Here is a 21,503-nt window from a genome sequence, read left to right as displayed (position 1 = left end):
TACACCTGTTCATCATTACACCTGTTCAGTGTTCATTACACCTGTTCAGTGTTCATTACACCTGTTCAGTGTTCATTACACCTGTTCATCATTACACCTGTTCAGTGTTCATTACACCTGTTCAGTGTTCATTACACCTGTTCAGTGTTCATTACACCTGTTCATCATTACACCTGTTCAGTGTTCATTACACCTGTTCAGTGTTCATTACACCTGTTCAGTGTTCATTACACCTGTTCAGTGTTCATTACACCTGTTCAGTGTTCATTACACCTGTTCAGTGTTCATTACACCTGTTCATCATTACACCTGTTCAGTGTTCATTACACCTGTTCAGTGTTCATTACACCTGTTCATTACACCTGTTCAGTGTTCATTACACCTGTTCAGTGTTCATTACACCTGTTCATCATTACACCTGTTCAGTGTTCATTACACCTGTTCAGTGTTCATTACACCTGTTCAGTGTTCATTACACCTGTTCAGTGTTCATTACACCTGTTCATCATTACACCTGTTCAGTGTTCATTACACCTGTTCAGTGTTCATTACACCTGTTCATTACACCTGTTCAGTGTTCATTACACCTGTTCAGTGTTCATTACACCTGTTCAGTGTTCATTACACCTGTTCATCATTACACCTGTTCAGTGTTCATTACACCTGTTCAGTGTTCATTACACCTGTTCAGTGTTCATTACACCTGTTCATCATTACACCTGTTCAGTGTTCATTACACCTGTTCAGTGTTCATTACACCTGTTCAGTGTTCATTACATCTGTTCAGTGTTCATTACACCTGTTCAGTGTTCATTACACCTGTTCAGTCTTCATTACACCTGTTCAGTGTTCATTACACCTGTTCAGTGTTCATTACACCTGTTCAGTGTTCATTACACCTGTTCATTACACCTGTTCAGTGTTCATTACACCTGTTCAGTGTTCATTACACCTGTTCAGTGTTCATTACACCTGTTCAGTCTTCATTACACATGTTCAGTGTTCATTACACCTGTTCAGTGTTCATTACACCTGTTCAGTGTTCATTACACCTGTTCATTACACCTGTTCAGTGTTCATTACACCTGTTCAGTGTTCATTACACCTGTTCAGTGTTCATTACACCTGTTCATTACACCTGTTCAGTGTTCATTACATCTGTTCAGTGTTCATTACACCTGTTCAGTGTTCATTACACCTGTTCAGTCTTCATTACACCTGTTCAGTGTTCATTACACCTGTTCAGTGTTCATTACACCTGTTCAGTGTTCATTACACCTGTTCATTACACCTGTTCAGTGTTCATTACATCTGTTCAGTGTTCATTACACCTGTTCAGTGTTCATTACACCTGTTCAGTCTTCATTACACCTGTTCAGTGTTCATTACACCTGTTCAGTGTTCATTACACCTGTTCAGTGTTCATTACACCTGTTCAGTGTTCATTACACCTGTTCAGTGTTCATTACACCTGTTCAGTGTTCATTACACCTGTTCAGTCTTCATTACACATGTTCAGTGTTCATTACACCTGTTCAGTGTTCATTACACCTGTTCAGTGTTCATTACACCTGTTCATTACACCTGTTCAGTGTTCATTACACCTGTTCAGTGTTCATTACACCTGTTCAGTGTTCATTACACCTGTTCAGTGTTCATTACACCTGTTCATCATTACACCTGTTCAGTGTTCATTACACCTGTTCAGTGTTCATTACACCTGTTCATTACACCTGTTCAGTGTTAATTACACCTGTTCAGTGTTCATTACACCTGTTCATCATTACACCTGTTCAGTGTTCATTACACCTGTTCAGTGTTCATTACACCTGTTCAGTGTTCATTACACCTGTTCAGTGTTCATTACACCTGTTCATCATTACACCTGTTCAAGGTTCATTACACCTGTTCAGTGTTCATTACACCTGTTCATTACACCTGTTCAGTGTTAATTACACCTGTTCAGTGTTCATTACACCTGTTCAGTGTTCATTACACCTGTTCATCATTACACCTGTTCAGTGTTCATTACACCTGTTCAGTGTTCATTACACCTGTTCAGTGTTCATTACACCTGTTCATCATTACACCTGTTCAGTGTTCATTACACCTGTTCAGTGTTCATTACACCTGTTCAGTGTTCATTACATCTGTTCAGTGTTCATTACACCTGTTCAGTGTTCATTACACCTGTTCAGTCTTCATTACACCTGTTCAGTGTTCATTACACCTGTTCAGTGTTCATTACACCTGTTCCGTGTTCATTACACCTGTTCATTACACCTGTTCAGTGTTCATTACACCTGTTCAGTGTTCATTACACCTGTTCAGTGTTCATTACAGCTGTTCAGTCTTCATTACACATGTTCAGTGTTCATTACACCTGTTCAGTGTTCATTACACCTGTTCCGTGTTCATTACACCTGTTCATTACACCTGTTCAGTGTTCATTCCACCTGTTCAGTGTTCATTACACCTGTTCAGTGTTCATTACACCTGTTCATTACACCTGTTCAGTGTTCATTACATCTGTTCAGTGTTCATTACACCTGTTCAGTGTTCATTACACCTGTTCAGTCTTCATTACACCTGTTCAGTGTTCATTACACCTGTTCAGTGTTCATTACACCTGTTCAGTGTTCATTACACCTGTTCATTACACCTGTTCAGAGTTCATTACATCTGTTCAGTGTTCATTACACCTGTTCAGTGTTCATTACACCTGTTCAGTCTTCATTACACCTGTTCAGTGTTCATTACACCTGTTCAGTGTTAATTACACCTGTTCCGTGTTCATTACACCTGTTCAGTGTTCATTACACCTGTTCAGTGTTCATTACACCTGTTCAGTGTTCATTACACCTGTTCAGTCTTCATTACACATGTTCAGTGTTCATTACACCTGTTCAGTGTTCATTACACCTGTTCCGTGTTCATTACACCTGTTCATTACACCTGTTCAGTGTTCATTACACCTGTTCAGTGTTCATTACACCTGTTCAGTGTTCATTACACCTGTTCATGACACCTGTTCAGTGTTCATTACATCTGTTCAGTGTTCATTACACCTGTTCAGTGTTCATTACACCTGTTCAGTCTTCATTACACCTGTTCAGTGTTCATTACACATGTTCAGTGTTCATTACACCTGTTCATTACACCTGTTCATTACACCTGTTCATTACACCTGTTCAGTGTTCATTACACCTGTTCAGTGTTCATTACACCTGTTCAGTGTTCATTACACCTGTTCATTACACCTGTTCAGTGTTGATTACACCTGTTCAGTGTTCATTACACCTGTTCATTACACCTGTTCATTACACCTGTTCAGTGTTCATTACACCTGTTCAGTGTTCATTGCACCTGTTCATTACACCTGTTCATTACACCTGTTCAGTGTTCATTACACCTGTTCATTCCACCTGTTCAGTGTTCATTACACCTGTTCATTATACCTGTTCCGTGTTCATTACACCTGTTCAGTGTTCATTCCACCTGTTCAGTGTTCATTACACCTGTTCAGTGTTCATTACACCTGTTCATTACACCTGTTCAGTGTTCATTACATCTGTTCAGTGTTCATTACACCTGTTCAGTGTTCATTACACCTGTTCAGTCTTCATTACACCTGTTCAGTGTTCATTACACCTGTTCAGTGTTCATTACACCTGTTCAGTGTTCATTACACCTGTTCATTACACCTGTTCAGAGTTCATTACATCTGTTCAGTGTTCATTACACCTGTTCAGTGTTCATTACACCTGTTCAGTCTTCATTACACCTGTTCAGTGTTCATTACACCTGTTCAGTGTTCATTACACCTGTTCCGTGTTCATTACACCTGTTCAGTGTTCATTACACCTGTTCAGTGTTCATTACACCTGTTCAGTGTTCATTACACCTGTTCAGTCTTCATTACACATGTTCAGTGTTCATTACACCTGTTCAGTGTTCATTACACCTGTTCCGTGTTCATTACACCTGTTCATTACACCTGTTCAGTGTTCATTACACCTGTTCAGTGTTCATTACACCTGTTCAGTGTTCATTACACCTGTTCAGTGTTCATTACACCTGTTCAGTGTTCATTACACCTGTTCATCATTACACCTGTTCAGTGTTCATTACACCTGTTCAGTGTTCATTACACCTGTTCATTACACCTGTTCAGTGTTAATTACACCTGTTCAGTGTTCATTACACCTGTTCATCATTACACCTGTTCAGTGTTCATTACACCTGTTCAGTGTTCATTACACCTGTTCATCATTACACCTGTTCAATGTTCATTACACCTGTTCAGTGTTCATTACACCTGTTCATTACACCTGTTCAGTGTTAATTACACCTGTTCAGTGTTCATTACACCTGTTCAGTGTTCATTACACCTGTTCATCATTACACCTGTTCAGTGTTCATTACACCTGTTCAGTGTTCATTACACCTGTTCAGTGTTCATTACACCTGTTCATCATTACACCTGTTCAGTGTTCATTACACCTGTTCAGTGTTCATTACACCTGTTCAGTGTTCATTACATCTGTTCAGTGTTCATTACACCTGTTCCGTGTTCATTACACCTGTTCATTACACCTGTTCAGTGTTCATTACACCTGTTCAGTGTTCATTACACCTGTTCAGTGTTCATTACAGCTGTTCAGTCTTCATTACACATGTTCAGTGTTCATTACACCTGTTCAGTGTTCATTACACCTGTTCCGTGTTCATTACACCTGTTCATTACACCTGTTCAGTGTTCATTCCACCTGTTCAGTGTTCATTACACCTGTTCAGTGTTCATTACACCTGTTCATTACACCTGTTCAGTGTTCATTACATCTGTTCAGTGTTCATTACACCTGTTCAGTGTTCATTACACCTGTTCATTACACCTGTTCAGAGTTCATTACATCTGTTCAGTGTTCATTACACCTGTTCAGTGTTCATTACACCTGTTCAGTCTTCAATTACACTGTTCAGTGTTCATTACACCTGTTCAGTGTTAATTACACCTGTTCCGTGTTCATTACACCTGTTCAGTGTTTCATTACACCTGTTCAGTGTTCATTACACCTGTTCAGTGTTCATTACACCTGTTCAGTCTTCATTACACATGTTCAGTGTTCATTACACCTGTTCAGTGTTCATTACACCTGTTCCGTGTTCATTACACCTGTTCATTACACCTGTTCAGTGTTCATTACACCTGTTCAGTGTTCATTACACCTGTTCAGTGTTCATTACACCTGTTCAGACACCTGTTCAGTGTTCATTACATCTGTTCAGTGTTCATTACACCTGTTCAGTGTTCATTACACCTGTTCAGTCTTCATTACACCTGTTCAGTGTTCATTACACATGTTCAGTGTTCATTACACCTGTTCATTACACCTGTTCATTACACCTGTTCATTACACCTGTTCAGTGTTCATTACACCTGTTCAGTGTTCATTACACCTGTTCAGTGCTCATTACACCTGTTCAGTTTTCATTACACCTGTTCAGTGTTCATTACACCTATTCATTACACCTGTTCAGTGTTTAATTACACCTGTTCAGTGTTCATTACACCTGTTTCCGTGTTCATTACACCTGTTCAGTGTTCATTACACCTGTTCAGTGTTCATTACACCTGTTCCGTGTTCATTACACCGGTTCAGTGTTCATTACACCTGTTCAGTGTTCATTACACCTGTTCAGTGTTCATTACACCTGTTCAGTCTTCATTACACATGTTCAGTGTTCATTACACTGTTCAGTGTTCATTACACCTGTTCCGTGTTCATTTACACCTGTTCATTACACCTGTTCAGTGTTCATTACACCTGTTCAGTGTTCATTACACCTGTTCAGTTCATTACACCTGTTCATGACACCTGTTCAGTGTTCATTACATCTGTTCAGTGTTCATTACACCTGTTCAGTGTTCATTACACCTGTTCAGTCTTCATTACACCTGTTCAGTGTTCATTACACATGTTCAGTGTTCATTACACCTGTTCATTACACCTGTTCATTACACCTGTTCAGTGTTCATTACACCTGTTCAGTGTTCATTACACCTGTTCAGTGTTCATTACACCTGTTCATTACACCTGTTCAGTGTTGATTACACCTGTTCAGTGTTCATTACACCTGTTCATTACACCTGTTCATTACACCTGTTCAGTGTTCATTACACCTGTTCAGTGTTCATTGCACCTGTTCATTACACCTGTTTATTACACCTGTTCAGTGTTCATTACACCTGTTCATTACACCTGTTCAGTGTTCATTACACCTGTTCATTATACCTGTTCCGTGTCATTACACCTGTTCATTACACCTGTTCAGTGTTCATTACACCTGTTCATTATACCTCTTCTGTGTTCATTACACCTGTTCATTACACCTGTTCAGTGTTCCTTACATCTGTTCAGTGTTCATTACAACTGTTCATTACACCTGTTCAGTGTTCCTTACATCTGTTCAGTGTTCATTACACCTGTTCAGTGTTCATTACACCTGTTCAGTGTTCATTACACCTGTTCAGTGTTCATTTACACCTGTTCAGTGTTCATTACACCTGTTCATTACACCTGTTCAGTTTTCATTACACATGTTCAGTGTTCATTACACCTGTTCAGTTTTCATTACACATGTTCAGTGTTCATTACACCTGTTCAGTGTTCAATACACCTGTTCATTACATCTGTTCAGTGTTCATTACACCTGTTCATTACACCTGTTCAGTGTTCCTTACATCTGTTCAGTGTTCATTACACATGTTCAGTGTTCATTACACCTGTTCAGTTTTCATTACACATGTTCAGTGTTCATTACACCTGTTCAGTGTTCAATACACCTGTTCATTACACCTGTTCAGTGTTCATTACACCTGTTCATTACACCTGTTTCAGTGTTCATTACACCTGTTCAGTGTTCCTTACACCTGTTCAGTGTTCATTACACCTGTTCAGTGTTCATTACACCTGTTCAGTGTTCATTCCACCTGTTCAGTGTTCATTACACCTGTTCATCATTACACCTGTTCAGTGTTCATTACACCTGTTCAGTGTTCATTACACCTGTTCAGTGTTCATTACACTTGTCAGTGTTCATTGCACCTGTTCATTACACCTGTTCAGTGTTCATTACACCTGTTCATTACACCTGTTCCGTGTTCATTACACCTGTTCAGTGTTCATTACACCTGTTCAGTGTTCATTCCACCTGTTCAGTGTTCATTACACCTGTTCATCATTACACCTGTTCAGTGTTCATTACACCTGTTCAGTGTTCATTACACCTGTTCAGTGTTCATTACACTTGTTCAGTGTTCATTGCACCTGTTCATTACAACTGTTCAGTGTTCATTACACCTGTTCATTACACCTGTTCAGTGTTCATTACACCTGTTCAGTGTTCATTACATCTGTTCAGTGTTCATTACACCTGTTCAGTGTTCATTACACCTGTTCAGTGTTCATTACACCTGTTCAGTGTTCAATACACCTGTTCATTACATCTGTTCAGTGTTCATTACACCTGTTCATTACACCTGTTCAGTGTTCCTTACATCTGTTCAGTGTTCATTACAACATGTTCAGTGTTCATTACACCTGTTCAGTTTTCATTACACATGTTCAGTGTTCATTACACCTGTTCAGTGTTCAATACACCTGTTCATTACACCTGTTCAGTGTTCATTACACCTGTTCAGTGTTCATTACACCTGTTCAGTGTTCCTTACACCTGTTCAGTGTTCATTACACCTGTTCAGTGTTCATTACACCTGTTCAGTGTTCATTCCACCTGTTCAGTGTTCATTACACCTGTTCATCATTACACCTGTTCAGTGTTCATTACACCTGTTCAGTGTTCATTACACCTGTTCAGTGTTCATTACACTTGTTCAGTGTTCATTGCACCTGTTCATTACACCTGTTCAGTGTTCATTACACCTGTTCATTACACCTGTTCAGTGTTCATTACACCTGTTCAGTGTTCATTACACCTGTTCAGTGTTCATTCCACCTGTTCAGTGTTCATTACACCTGTTCATCATTACACCTGTTCAGTGTTCATTACACCTGTTCAGTGTTCATTACACCTGTTCAGTGTTCATTACACTTGTTCAGTGTTCATTGCACCTGTTCATTACAAACTGTTCAGTGTTCATTACACCTGTTCATTACACCTGTTCAGTGTTCATTACACCTGTTCAGTGTTCATTACATCTGTTCAGTGTTCATTACACCTGTTCAGTGTTCATTACACCTGTTCAGTGTTCATTACATCTGTTCAGTGTTCATTACACCTGTTCAGTGTTCATTACACCTGTTCAGTGTTCATTACACCTGTTCAGTGTTCATTACACCTGTTCAGTGTTCATTACACCTGTTCATCATTACACCTGTTCAGTGTTCATTACACCTGTTCAGTGTTCATTACACCTGTTCAGTGTTCATTACACCTGTTCATCATTACACCTGTTCAGTGCTCATTACACCTGTTCAGTTTTCATTACACCTGTTCAGTGTTCATTACACCTATTCATTACACCTGTTCAGTGTTAATTACACCTGTTCAGTGTTCATTACACCTGTTCCGTGTTCATTACACCTGTTCATTACACCTGTTCAGTGTTCATTACACCTGTTCAGTGTTCATTACACCTGTTCAGTGCTCATTACACCTGTTCATTACACCTGTTCAGTGTTCATTACACCTGTTCAGTGTTCATTACACCTGTTCAGTGTTCATTACACCTGTTCAGTGTTCATTACACCTGTTCAGTGTTCATTACACCTGTTCAGTGTTCATTACACCTGTTCAGTGTTCATTTACAGGTGATTAGAACGCTTGTTGTGGTTATTTTTACACACGTCCATTACACCTGTTCAGCCTGTTGGGTAAGGAATGGCGTTTTCAGAGTTGTTTTTGGATAATTGCAGAAAACTTGTTTGGTAACGCCACATTTTGTGATAAAAATAAAAATAAAAAAAAAAGCACTATTCATAAAGATTATTTTCTTATTTTAATCCACCTTTTTTCAGTGTCTGAAGTATCAAGCACTAAGTCCATGTGGGGAAAAAAATGATGACACTTCCCATCCAATAGATGGGATTGTTTTGAGAAAAAGTACCTACTTTGTTTGATAAATCAATTAAAGCAATATAAGTCACTATACTTTCCAAACCACAAGGCTGAATTAAAATGTTTTCTAAAAAGGGAATGTATTAACTGTTAAGGAGGTAGAGGAGGAAGGACCAGGGTGCAACATTTGAGAGATTAAAGCTTTTTGGAAAGTGTCGGCCATCTTTTATTTCAGGTCATAAAACATGAGACTAACACTTTTTTTTACCTTTATTTAACCAGGCAAGTCAGTTAAAAACAAATTCTTATTTTCAATGACGGCCTAGGAACAGTGTGGTTAACTACCTGTTCAGGGGCAGAGCGACAGATTTGTACCTTGTCAGCTTGGGGGTTTGAACTTGCAACCTTCTGGTTAATAGTCCAACGCTCTAACCACTAGGCTACCCTGCCGCCCCTCCACTCTAACCACTAGGCTACCCTGCCGCCTCTACACTCCAGCCACTAGGCTATCCTGCCGCCCCTCCACTCTAACCACTAGGCTACCCTGCCACCCCTCCACTCTAACCACTAGGCTACCCTGCCGCCCCTCCACTCTAACCACTAGGCTACCCTGCCGCCCCTCCACTCTAACCACTAGGCTACCCTGCCGCCCCTCCACTCTAACCACTAGGCTACCCTGCCGCCCCTCCACTCTAACCACTAGGCTACCCTGCCGCCCCATTTACATGATGCAGTTATATGTTTGTTCAGTGTATAACTATGTCCATGTGACGATGTGCTGCGAACTGAGACGTCACCGCTCAAGTTGGTAATCCAATCCTTTTGAGAATAGCTGGCTAGCCCTCTGTCCAGTAGATAATATGTAAATAAATATCTGATGTAATCTTAAGGTGACATCTGCACTGTTTCTTTTGTCATTGATAGGCTGTACATTTACCTACTCATTTTTTTTGACATCGTCCAAGTTCTGATTTCTCATGAATTCTCCCTTCCTCCTCCAATGTATTCCATATTGCCCATTTCATCACTAGACAGTAGACAGTTGTAACAGTTCTCTTGTGGTGAAGGAGAGTCGGACCAAAATGCAGCGTGTAGATTTCTATCCATGTTTAATGAACAAACGTAAAACACAAATCAATTATAAACACTACAAAACAAAGAACGTAACGAAAACCGAAACAGCCTATACTAGTGTAAACTAACACAGAGACAGGAACAAGGACACTAAGGACAATCACCCACCAAACCCAACACAAAACAGGCTACCTAAATATGGTTCCCAATCAGAGACAATGACTAACACCTGCCTCTGATTGAGGACCATATCAGACCCAAACATAGAAATAGACAAACCAGACACACAACATAGAATGCCCACCCAGCTCACGTCCTGACCAACACTAAAACAAGGAAAACACATACGAACGATGGTGACAACAGTAGACATTCCTCGACCCTCGTCGAGCTCAAAACTAATGAGACTTTTTCAGTATGTCAAAAGTAACAGCACAAAACACACATTATTTTCGCAAACATAAAATAATAATTGAGTTTTGACTGAACACATATTTATTAATTGTTTCAAAACAATAGATTTTACTATAGACCTGCTAACTTACTCACATCCAGCATAAAAACACATTAGAAACAGAATAAACAAAATAATTCTGTTCTTTGTTTCTGATGTAACAGTTGTTCATGAAGTAAACATTGTATGACTTGGTGAAGGTGCGGTAGAAAGAAAGTTTTCCTCCCCCTCCTTCATCCGTTGTATTCATTCAACATAGCATTTGGAGATTCCTGTGAACAGTCATAAACATGTCATTCTGAACAGAAACATCTTCCTAATAAGAATTTAGACCAGTTGACGATTCAACAGAATTCAGTCTTGTTCATGTTGATGTTAGTTACAACATGAGACAGATAGCAAGCCGTACTATATCAGACCGTATACCAAGGGTATGAGTCAATATTCATTGTTTACTGTTGTTGTTTTTAATAGCAATAAGGTATCCTTGGGGGTTTGTGGTATATGGCCAATATAGACAGCTAAGGGCAGTATCCAGGCACTCCATGTTGTGTGGTGCTAGGAACAGCCCTTAGCCTTGGTACATTGTTCATACACAACAAACCCCTGAGCTGCCTTATTGCTTAAATACAACACAGATACAGATTATGAGCATGTGAGGTTTCAAATAATGTTACTACTACTAGCTTGCTCTCTCCCTGCTTTTCCCGAACATGTTTATCTGATAGTTGGTATTGTTCTAGCTTGATTCATCGCGACAAGCCTGGAAGTCGAACAAAGTCGATTATTTTGAGGTGGGATGGGCTACAACGTGGAGCGATCAGACTCATGAGATTGTGTCGGTGCACCACACAGGCGTTGAGAGCGTGTGCGGTGGCACAATTACATGCGTCTGAAAGTTTAAGGAAGGAACACAACTCCATCCAGGTCACCAGGAAGGATCAGCCACTGAATTATACTTGTGAGGAAACATATCATTACCTGTTCAGACAACACCCTCCAGGGGGCAGTAAATCACCATCCTTGTCTTCATACCTGTTCAGACAACATCCTCCAGGGGGCAGTAAATCACCAACCTGGTCTTTATACCCATTCAAACAACTCCCTCCAGGGGACAGTAAATCATGTCAAGAGAATTATGTTCTCAGCGTTCATAACCCCATTTGAATTGATTACTCAGCCTGATACCCATAATTTGTAGGAAACTGGTTGTAATGAATCAGACGGAGGCCCAGCTACAATTGTCAGGAATGTTTATTTAGAGAGCTCTGCCTTTCGTTTCCTGTACATTGGTCTATGTACCTCACATTTCGTCATAAATGTTCCTCCTCCTCTCAGATACAATGGCAACGTAGTTATCAAGTATTCTCCTACTCACAAATTGTCTGCCACCTGTTAAACAATCTTCTACAAGCCCAAGGTCTCTCCCCTCCCTTGGTGGGGACAGGATGTCCTGTAAGGAACACAGGATTCCAGCCGGTCTGACGATAGCTCCATTCGTTTCTAATAAGGAACAGAAAGTCCTTGTTCTTATTCTTGACTAAAACTACACACATTAGATTTAGTGTTATGATTCTAATAAGATTCATACAATCATACAGTGACAGGGTAGTATTCGGGTAGGTATTGTACCACGTTAAATGTATACATACTTTTGTCATTATTCATTAAAAAAATCCCATAACAATCGCCATCCTTGTCTTTATGCCTGTTCAGACAACAACCTCCAGGGGGCAGTAATCACCATCCTTGTCTTTATACCCGTTCAGACAACACCTCCAGGGGGCAGTAAAATCACCATCCTTGTCTTTATACCCGTTCAGACAACACCCTCCAGGGGGCAGTAAATCACCATCCTTGTCTTTATACCTGTTCAGACAACACCCTCCAGGGGGCAATAAATTACCAACCTTGTCTTTATACCTGTTCAGACAACACCCTCCAGGGGGCAGTAAATTACCAACCTTGTCTTTATGCCTGTTCAGACAACACCCTCCAGGGGGCAGTAAATCACCATCCTTGTCTTCATACCTGTTCAGACAACACCCTCCAGGGGGCAGTAAATTACCAACCTTGTCTTTAAACCTGTTCAGACAACACCCTCCAGGGGGCAGTGTGCACCCTTTCTAGTTTGTTTACCAACTCATAGAAGTAGTAGAAGAACAAAATGTACTACTTCAGAATGGAGATGGCCTCAATGGCACTGCCTGTGATCTCACAGACACCTTAATGGGGCCAGTACAGTTATGCAATATCTATCTAAGTCTCTGTTTCAAACACATACAAAAGATACCCAATAAGAAATGTGGAAAAAAGTTAGGCTGCTAGAAAATTCACGGATTGTTTGCTATAGTTGAATCAGGGTTATTTGTTACAATGTGTTTTTTCCCGTTTGGTTGTTTTCACATTGTCAAACATTTTAAAGCAAACTACAATACTTCCACAAAATAAATGTGTGTATCAGAAGTTACACCGCCTGCTTAGTCAGTACCAGTTCTTCCGAATTCATCTCACACCAAGGCTGGAACCTGTTCTGTCAGATTCTCTAAAAGGACGTTGGAGGCGGCTTATGGTAGAAAAATTCACAATAAATTATCTGTCAACTGCTCTGGTTGACATTCCTGCACTCAGCATGTAAATAGCACACTTCCTCAAAACAGCAGAAGGTGCACCTGTGTAACGATCATGCTGTTTAATGAGCATCTTGATATGCCACACCAGGTGAATGGAATATCTTGGCAAATGAGAAATGATCACCAACAGGGATGTAAAGACATTTGAAAGAAATACGCTTTTTCATGGATCATTTCCTGTATGTGTTTTTCAGCTCATGAAACACGGAACCAACACTTTACATGTTGCGTTTACACACTGAGTGTACAAAACATTAAGGACACCATGTCTTTCCATGACATAAACTGACAGGGGAATCCAGGTGAAAGCTAAGATCTCTTATTGATGTCACTTGCTAAATCCACTACAATCAGTGTAGATGAAGGGGAGGAGACGGGTTAACGAAGGATGTTGAAGCCTTGAGACAGTTGTGCATGAATTGCATGCGACAGCTTGATGAAAACCAGTCGATATTCAGGTCCCCAAGAAAGTAGATTCTCTGTTTACTGTCACATATACTCATTCTAAAATGGATTACATCCCCCCTCATCAATCTACACACAATACCCCATAATGACAAAGCAAAAAAACTGATTTATAGAAATATGGAAAAAGGTTAGACGGCCAGAAAATGGCCAGAAAATGCACAGTTGTATGGACTTCACAAAGCTATGGAAGTGAACTGAAAGTGAAAAAATGCACACAGTTGCAATGTTATTCCCAACCGATTGGCTGTTTTGCTGGTGGCAAAACAAATGACAAATGAACCTTCTGCACGTGTGTGATTCTCTACTTAACAATATTTTGCTCCCTCTACTGCCACTTCACCCCATGTGTGATTCTCTACTTTACAATGTTTTGCTCCCTCTACTGCCACTTCCCCCCGTGTGTGATTCTCTACATAACAATATTTTGCTCCATCTACTGCCACTCCCCCCCCTCCTTGTGTGTGTGTGTGTGTGTGTGTGTGTGTGTGTGTGTGTGTGTGTGTGTGTGTGTGTGTGTGTGTGTGTGTGTGTGTGTGTCTGTGTGTGTGTGTGTGTGTGTGTGTGTGTGTGTGTGTGTGTGTGTGTGTGTGTGTGTGTGTGTGTGTGTGTGTGTGTGTGTGTGTGTGTGTGTGTGTGTGTGTGTGTGTGTGTGTGTGTGTGTGTGTGTGTGTGTGTGTGTGTGTGTGTGTGTGTGTGTGTGTGTGTGTGTGTGTGTGTGCGTGCGTGCGTGCGTGCGTGCGTGCGTGCGTGCGTGCGTGCGTGCGTGTGTGTGTGTGTGTGTGTGTGTGTGTGTGCGTGCGTGCGTGCGTGCGTGCGTGCGTGCGCGCGTGCGTGCGTGCGTGCGTGCGTGCGTGCGTGCGTGCGTGCGTGCGTGCGTGCGTGCGTGCGTGCGTGTGTGTGTGTGTGTGTGTGTGTGTGTGTGTGTGTGTGTGTGTGTGTGTGCATGCTTAGATTATTTAGAATATGTTTAGAATATTTAGAATATGTTTAGATTATTTAGAATATGTTTAGATTATTTAGAATATGTTTAGAATATTTAGAATATGTTTAGAATATGTTTAGATTATTTAGAATATGTTTAGAATATGTTTAGATTATTTAGAATATGTTTAGATTATTTAGAATATGTTTAGAATATTTAGAATATGTTTAGAATATTTAGAATATGTTTAGAATATGTTTAGATTATTTAGAATATGTTTAGATTATGTTTAGAATATGTTTAGATTATTTAGAATATGTTTAGATTATGTTTAGAATATGTTTAGATTATTTAGAATATGTTTAGATTATTTAGAATATGTTTAGATTATTTAGAATATGTTTAGAATATGTTTAGATTATTTAGAATATGTTTAGATTATTTAGAATATGTTTAGAATATTTAGAATATGTTTAGAATATGTTTAGATTATTTAGAATATGTTTAGATTATGTTTAGAATATGTTTAGATTATTTAGAATATGTTTAGATTATGTTTAGAATATGTTTAGATTATGTTTAGATTATTTAGAATATGTTTAGATTATGTTTAGATTATTTAGAATATGTTTAGATTATTTAGAATATGTTTAGATTATTAGAATATGTTTAGAATATTTAGAATATGTTTAGAATATGTTTAGATTATTTAGAATATGTTTAGATTATGTTTAGAATATGTTTAGATTATTTAGAATATGTTTAGATTATGTTTAGAATATGTTTAGATTATTTAGAATATGTTTAGATTATGTTTAGATTATGTTTAGAATATGTTTAGAATATTTAGAATATGTTTAGAATATTTAGAATATGTTTAGATTATGTTTAGATTATTTAGAATATGTTTAGATTATGTTTAGATTATTTAGAATATGTTTAGAATATTTAGAATATGTTTAGAATATTTAGAATATGTTTAGATTATGTTTAGATTATTTAGAATATGTTTAGATTATGTTTAGATTATTTAGAATATGTTTAGAATATTTAGAATATGTTTAGATTATTTAGAATATGTTTAGAATATTTAGAATATGTTTAGAATATGTTTAGATTATGTTTAGAATATGTTTAGATTATTTAGAATATGTTTAGAATATTTAGAATATGTTTAGATTATGTTTAGAATATGTTTAGAATATTTAGAATATGTTTAGATTACTTAGAATATGTTTAGAATATTTAGAATATGTTTAGATTATTTAGAATATGTTTAGATTACTTAGAATATGTTTAGAATATGTTTAGAATATGTTTAGAATATTTAGAATATGTTTAGAATGTTTAGAATATGTTTAGAATATTTAGAATATGTTTAGATTATTTAGAATATGTTTAGATTATTTAGAATATGTTTAGATTACTTAGAATATGTTTAGAATATGTTTAGAATATGTTTAGAATATGTTTAGAATATTTAGAATATTTAGAATATGTTTAGAATATGTTTAGAATATGTTTAGAATATTTAGAATATGTTTAGAATATGTTTAGATTATTTTTAATATGTTTAGAATATTTAGAATATTTAGAATATGTTTAGATTATGTTTAGAATATTTAGAATATTTAGAATATGTTTAGAATATGTTTAGAATATTTAGAATATTTAGAATATGTTTAGATTATGTTTTGATTATTTAGAATATGTTTAGAATATGTTTAGAATATTTAGAATATTTAGAATATGTTTAGAATATGTTTAGAATATTTAGAATATGTTCGTGATGGAAAATGTCTGATGAGCAATGATACATCACAAACACAATCTATTCACATTGTGGTCAGTGAAGATTACAAAGAAAATACATCTCAGACTGGCCAATAAAAAGAAAAGATTAAGATGGGCAAAAGATCACAGACACTGGACAGAGGAATTCTGCCTAGAAGGCCAGCATCCCGGAGTCGCCTCTCCCAGAGTCTGGTCAATTGTTGGATTCATGTGATTTCGGATTAATGAAAGATGAAATTATCAGAGACAGACTTGTGATTGTCTGTAAAGATGAACAGACGCAGATACAATTAATCAAGACGAACACTGTCCCCGAACAGGCATAATCTGTCAATTATGCCACTCAGAACAAAGACAGACACCATGTCTATAGAAAATGGAAACATAATTCATCGGAAAATAATCTAAGGTGGAAAAACACTAAAGAAGGGTCCATGTACTGTGGATTAACACAAGAGCCAAGTGTCCAGCATATGGGCTTATATGTGAATTCTGTGGGGAAAAAAATCAAAAATTTTGCTAAAGGGTGCAGACAAAGTAAGCTTGTCAATCTGCTAGAACAGGATACACGCAGTGATCACAACGATGATGAAGAAGCGGACTAGAACAGGATACATGCAGTGATCACAACAATGATGAAGAAGCGGACTAGAACAGGATACATGCAGTGATCACAACGATGATGAAGAAGCGGACTAGAACAGGATACATGCAGTGATCACAACGATGATGAAGAAGCGGACTAGAACAGGATACATGCAGTGATCACAACGATGATGAAGAAGCGGACTAGAACAGGATACATGCAGTGATCACAACGATGATGAAGAAGCGGACTAGAACAGGATACATGCAGTGATCACAACGATGATGAAGAAGCGGACTAGAACAGGATACATGCAGTGATCACAACGATGATGAAGAAGCGGACTAGAACAGGATACATGCAGTGATCACAACGATGATGAAGAAGCGGACTAGAACAGGATACATGCAGTGATCACAACGATGATGAAGAAGCGGACATGGCTATACATGACAGAGGTTACTTCTGTTCAAAGTGGCAAAGATAACTGGTTTACAAACTTAAAGCTGACCCCACTGACATGTGATAACTACGATTATGATCCAAGCAGCACTATCAAATGCCAGTTAGACAGTGGTTCAGTGTCTTGGTTATTACATCAGTGGGGGGAGTGTGAACTACAAGCCAATCACGATTAGGAAACATATGTGCTAAAGTTCCAAGTGGGGAAAATCCTGCAAGAGCCACTCCTTTCAGCAGAAACGTGTGAAAAGCTCAAGTTGCAACAACAGCTCAACCACCAACATGTCATTCATCACGTCGGCACTAAAGAAATAACACACGGTCCCGTCTGACCCGAACACCTCAGGGGCAATACTGAAACAGTTTGAGGATGTTTTTGAAGTAATGGGGCTCTGCCAGGTGAGCTGTTAGACCAGTAAAACAGCTTCCCCCTCCGCCGAATCCCCACTGAAGGAAAAAAAAAAACAAAGGCTGTTGATTCAATGGAGGAACAGATACTGGTGGACAAGGTTACCTTTATGGAGTGAAACCAGCTGCAGAGGAATATCAGTGAAGGGAACATGATGCACTTCAGGGACTGCCAGGAATAAGCGTCACTTCAGGAACTGCCAGGAATAAGCGTCACTTCAGGAACTGCCAGGAATAAGCATCACTTCAGGGACTGCCAGGAATAAGTATCACTTCAGGGACTGCCAGGAATAAGCGTCACCGCGGATGACATCACGGCTGTGGTGCAACAATGGAAGAGGCAGTGGCAGGACCATGACCACAACCCAACTCAGCTCTTACAAAGAGCAAAGGGAGATTCATCTAAAGTTGAGTAAAGACTAAAGTTAAGCTCAGGCTCACAAGTACTTTCATACACGGGACATCTTTTGACAGCTGAAGGCCAGAAGCCAGACCCTGAATTGAAAAGGAATGCCTAGCCATAGTGTTCGCCTGTGACCGTTTTGATCAATACCTTCAACGTAGGGACTTCATTTAAGGTGCACACTGATAACAAGCAGCTTGAGGTTATCTTTAAATAAAAAACTATTCTGTCTGCCCCCAAGTGATTTCAAAGGATGATGCTAAAGCATCAGCGTTATCAACTACAGGTAGAATACTAGAAAGGAGCAGAGCTTCACATTGTAGATGTTCTTGTCTAGAGCAGCGCACTACCAACGACTAGTTGGTAGTGTCCAAACGATCATATTGTCTTTAGTGTAGAAACTAGACTTGTTCCCCTAGATCGGGAGTGTCAGAGGCGTTCCCTCCCCTAGGGTTTTGGCTCTAGTTTCTACTTTTTATTCAATGTTTACAAGTCACACAGTTGTACACGTTATTACAATTCATTTTTGGTCCTTAATCTAGAACATCAAACATCATCAAAACCCTTACTACTATTAATGCCTTATGTATTACAACAAGTGGTTAATTACCTTATATATATATTACAACAAGTGGTTAATTACCTTATATATGTATTACAACAAGTGGTTAATTACCTTATATATGTTTTACAACAAGTGGTTAATTACCTTATATATGTTTTACAACAAGTGGTTAATTACCACTGGGGCGGCAGTGCCACTGGGGCGGCAGTGTAGCCTAGTGGTTAGAGCATTGGACTAGTAACCGAAAGGTTGCAAGTTCAAATCCCCGAGCTGACAAGGTACAAAATCTGTCGTTCTGCCCCTGAACAGGCAGTTAACCCACTGTTCCTAGGCCATCATTGAAAATAAGAATTTGTTCTTAACTGACTTGCCTAGTTAAATAAAGGTTAAAAAATAAATATATATATATATATGTATTACAACAAGTGGTTAATTACCTTATATATGTATTACAACAAGTGGTTAATTACCTTAGCGCAGGCTGACCTGGTTGGTCCCCAGAGAGTCAAATTCTACTGTTAGTTTAGCTTTTTCTTGTTGATCACCTTCTTCCTCATCGGAACATAAGGTTTCTCATCATTAACCAAGCTTCCTGCTTGGCAAGTCAGGCAAGTCAGTTAAAGAACAAATTCTTATTTTCAATGATGGCCTAGGAACAGTGGGTTAACTGCCTTGTTCAGGGGCAGAACGACAGATTTGTACCTTGTCAGCTCGGGGATTTGAACTTGCAACCTTCCGGTTACTAGTACAACGCTCTAACCACTAGGTTACCCTGCCGCCCCTCTATACCAGGTGGTTGTCAGAGGAAAGCCCTAAAAATTGTCAAAGACTCCAGCCACCCTAGTCATTAGAATGTTCTCTCTGCTACCGCACGGCAAGCGGTACCAGAGTTCCAAGTCTAGGTCCAAGAGGCTTCTAAACAGCTTCTACCCCCAAGCCATAAGACTCCTGAACATCTAATCAAATGGCTACCCAGACTACTTGCATTGCCAACCCCTTCTACGCTGTTGCCACTCTCTGTTATTATCTATGCATAGTCACTTTAATAACTCTACTTACATGTACATATTACCTCAACTAACTTGTTCCCCCGCACATTGACTCTGCACCGGTACCACCTGTATATAGCCTCCACATTGACTCTGTACCGGTACCCCTTGTATATAGCCTCCACATTGACTCTGTACCAGTACACCCTGTATATAGCCTCCACATTGACTCTGTACCGGTACCCCCTGTATATAGCCTCCACATTGACTCTGTACCGGTACCCCTGTATATAGCCTCCACATTGACTCTGTACCGCTACCCCACATTGACTCTGTACCGTAACACCCTGTATATAGCCTCCACATTGACTCTGTACCGTAACACCCTGTATATAGCCTCCACATTGACTCTGTACCGGTACCCCCTGTATATAGCCTCCACATTGACTCTGTACCGGTACCCCCTGTATATAGCCTCCACATTGACTCTGTACCGGTACCCCCTGTATATAGCCTCCACATTGACTCTGTACCGGTACCCCCTGTATATAGCCTCCACATTGACTCTGTACCGTAACACCCTGTATATAGCCTCCACATTGACTCTGTACCGTAACACCCTGTATATAGTCTCCACATTGACTCTGTACCGTAACACCCTGTATATAGCCTCCACTTTGACTCTGTACCGTAACACCCTGTATATAGCCTCCACATTGACTCTGTACCGTAACACCCTGTATATAGCCTCCACATTGACTCTGTACCGTAACACCCTGTATATAGCCTCCACATTGACTCTGTACCGTAGCACCCTGTATATAGCCTCCACATTGACTCTGTACCGTAACACCCTGTATATAGCCTCCACATTGACTCTGCACCGTAACACCCTGTATATAGCCTCCACATTGACTCTGTACCGTAGCACCCTGTATATAGCCTCTACATTGACTCTGTACCGTAGCACCCTGTATATAGCCTCCACATTGACTCTGTACCGTAGCACCCTGTATATAGCCTCCACATTGACTCTGTACCGTAACACCCTGTATATAGCCCCCACATTGACTCTGTACCGTAACACCCTGTATATAGCCCCCACATTGACTCTGTAACGTAACACCCTGTATATAGCCTCCACATTGACTCTGTACCGTAACACCCTGTATATAGCCTCCACATTGACTCTGTACCGTAACACCCTGTATATAGCCTCCACATTGACTCTGTACCGTAACACCCTGTATATAGTCTCCACATTGACTCTGTACCGTAATACCCTGTATATAGCCTCCACATTGACTCTGTAACGTAACACCCTGTATATAGCCTCCACATTGACTCTGTACCGTAATACCCTGTATATAGCCTCCACATTGACTCTGTACCGTAATACCCTGTATATAGCCTCCACATTGACTCTGTACCGTAATACCCTGTATATAGCCTCCACATTGACTCTGTACCGTAATACCCTGTATATAACCTCCACATTGACTCTGTACCGTAACACCCTGTATATAGCCTCCACATTGACTCTGTACCGTAATACCCTGTATATAGCCTCCACAGTGACTCTGTACTGGTACCCCCTGTATATAGCCTCCACATTGACTCTGTACCGTAATACCCTGTATATAGCCTCCACATTGACTCTGTAC

This window comes from Oncorhynchus kisutch, unplaced genomic scaffold (assembly GCF_002021735.2).
Source record: "Oncorhynchus kisutch isolate 150728-3 unplaced genomic scaffold, Okis_V2 scaffold3986, whole genome shotgun sequence".
Taxonomy (NCBI): domain Eukaryota; kingdom Metazoa; phylum Chordata; class Actinopteri; order Salmoniformes; family Salmonidae; genus Oncorhynchus; species Oncorhynchus kisutch.
Note: the sequence above shows the minus strand (reverse complement) of the source record.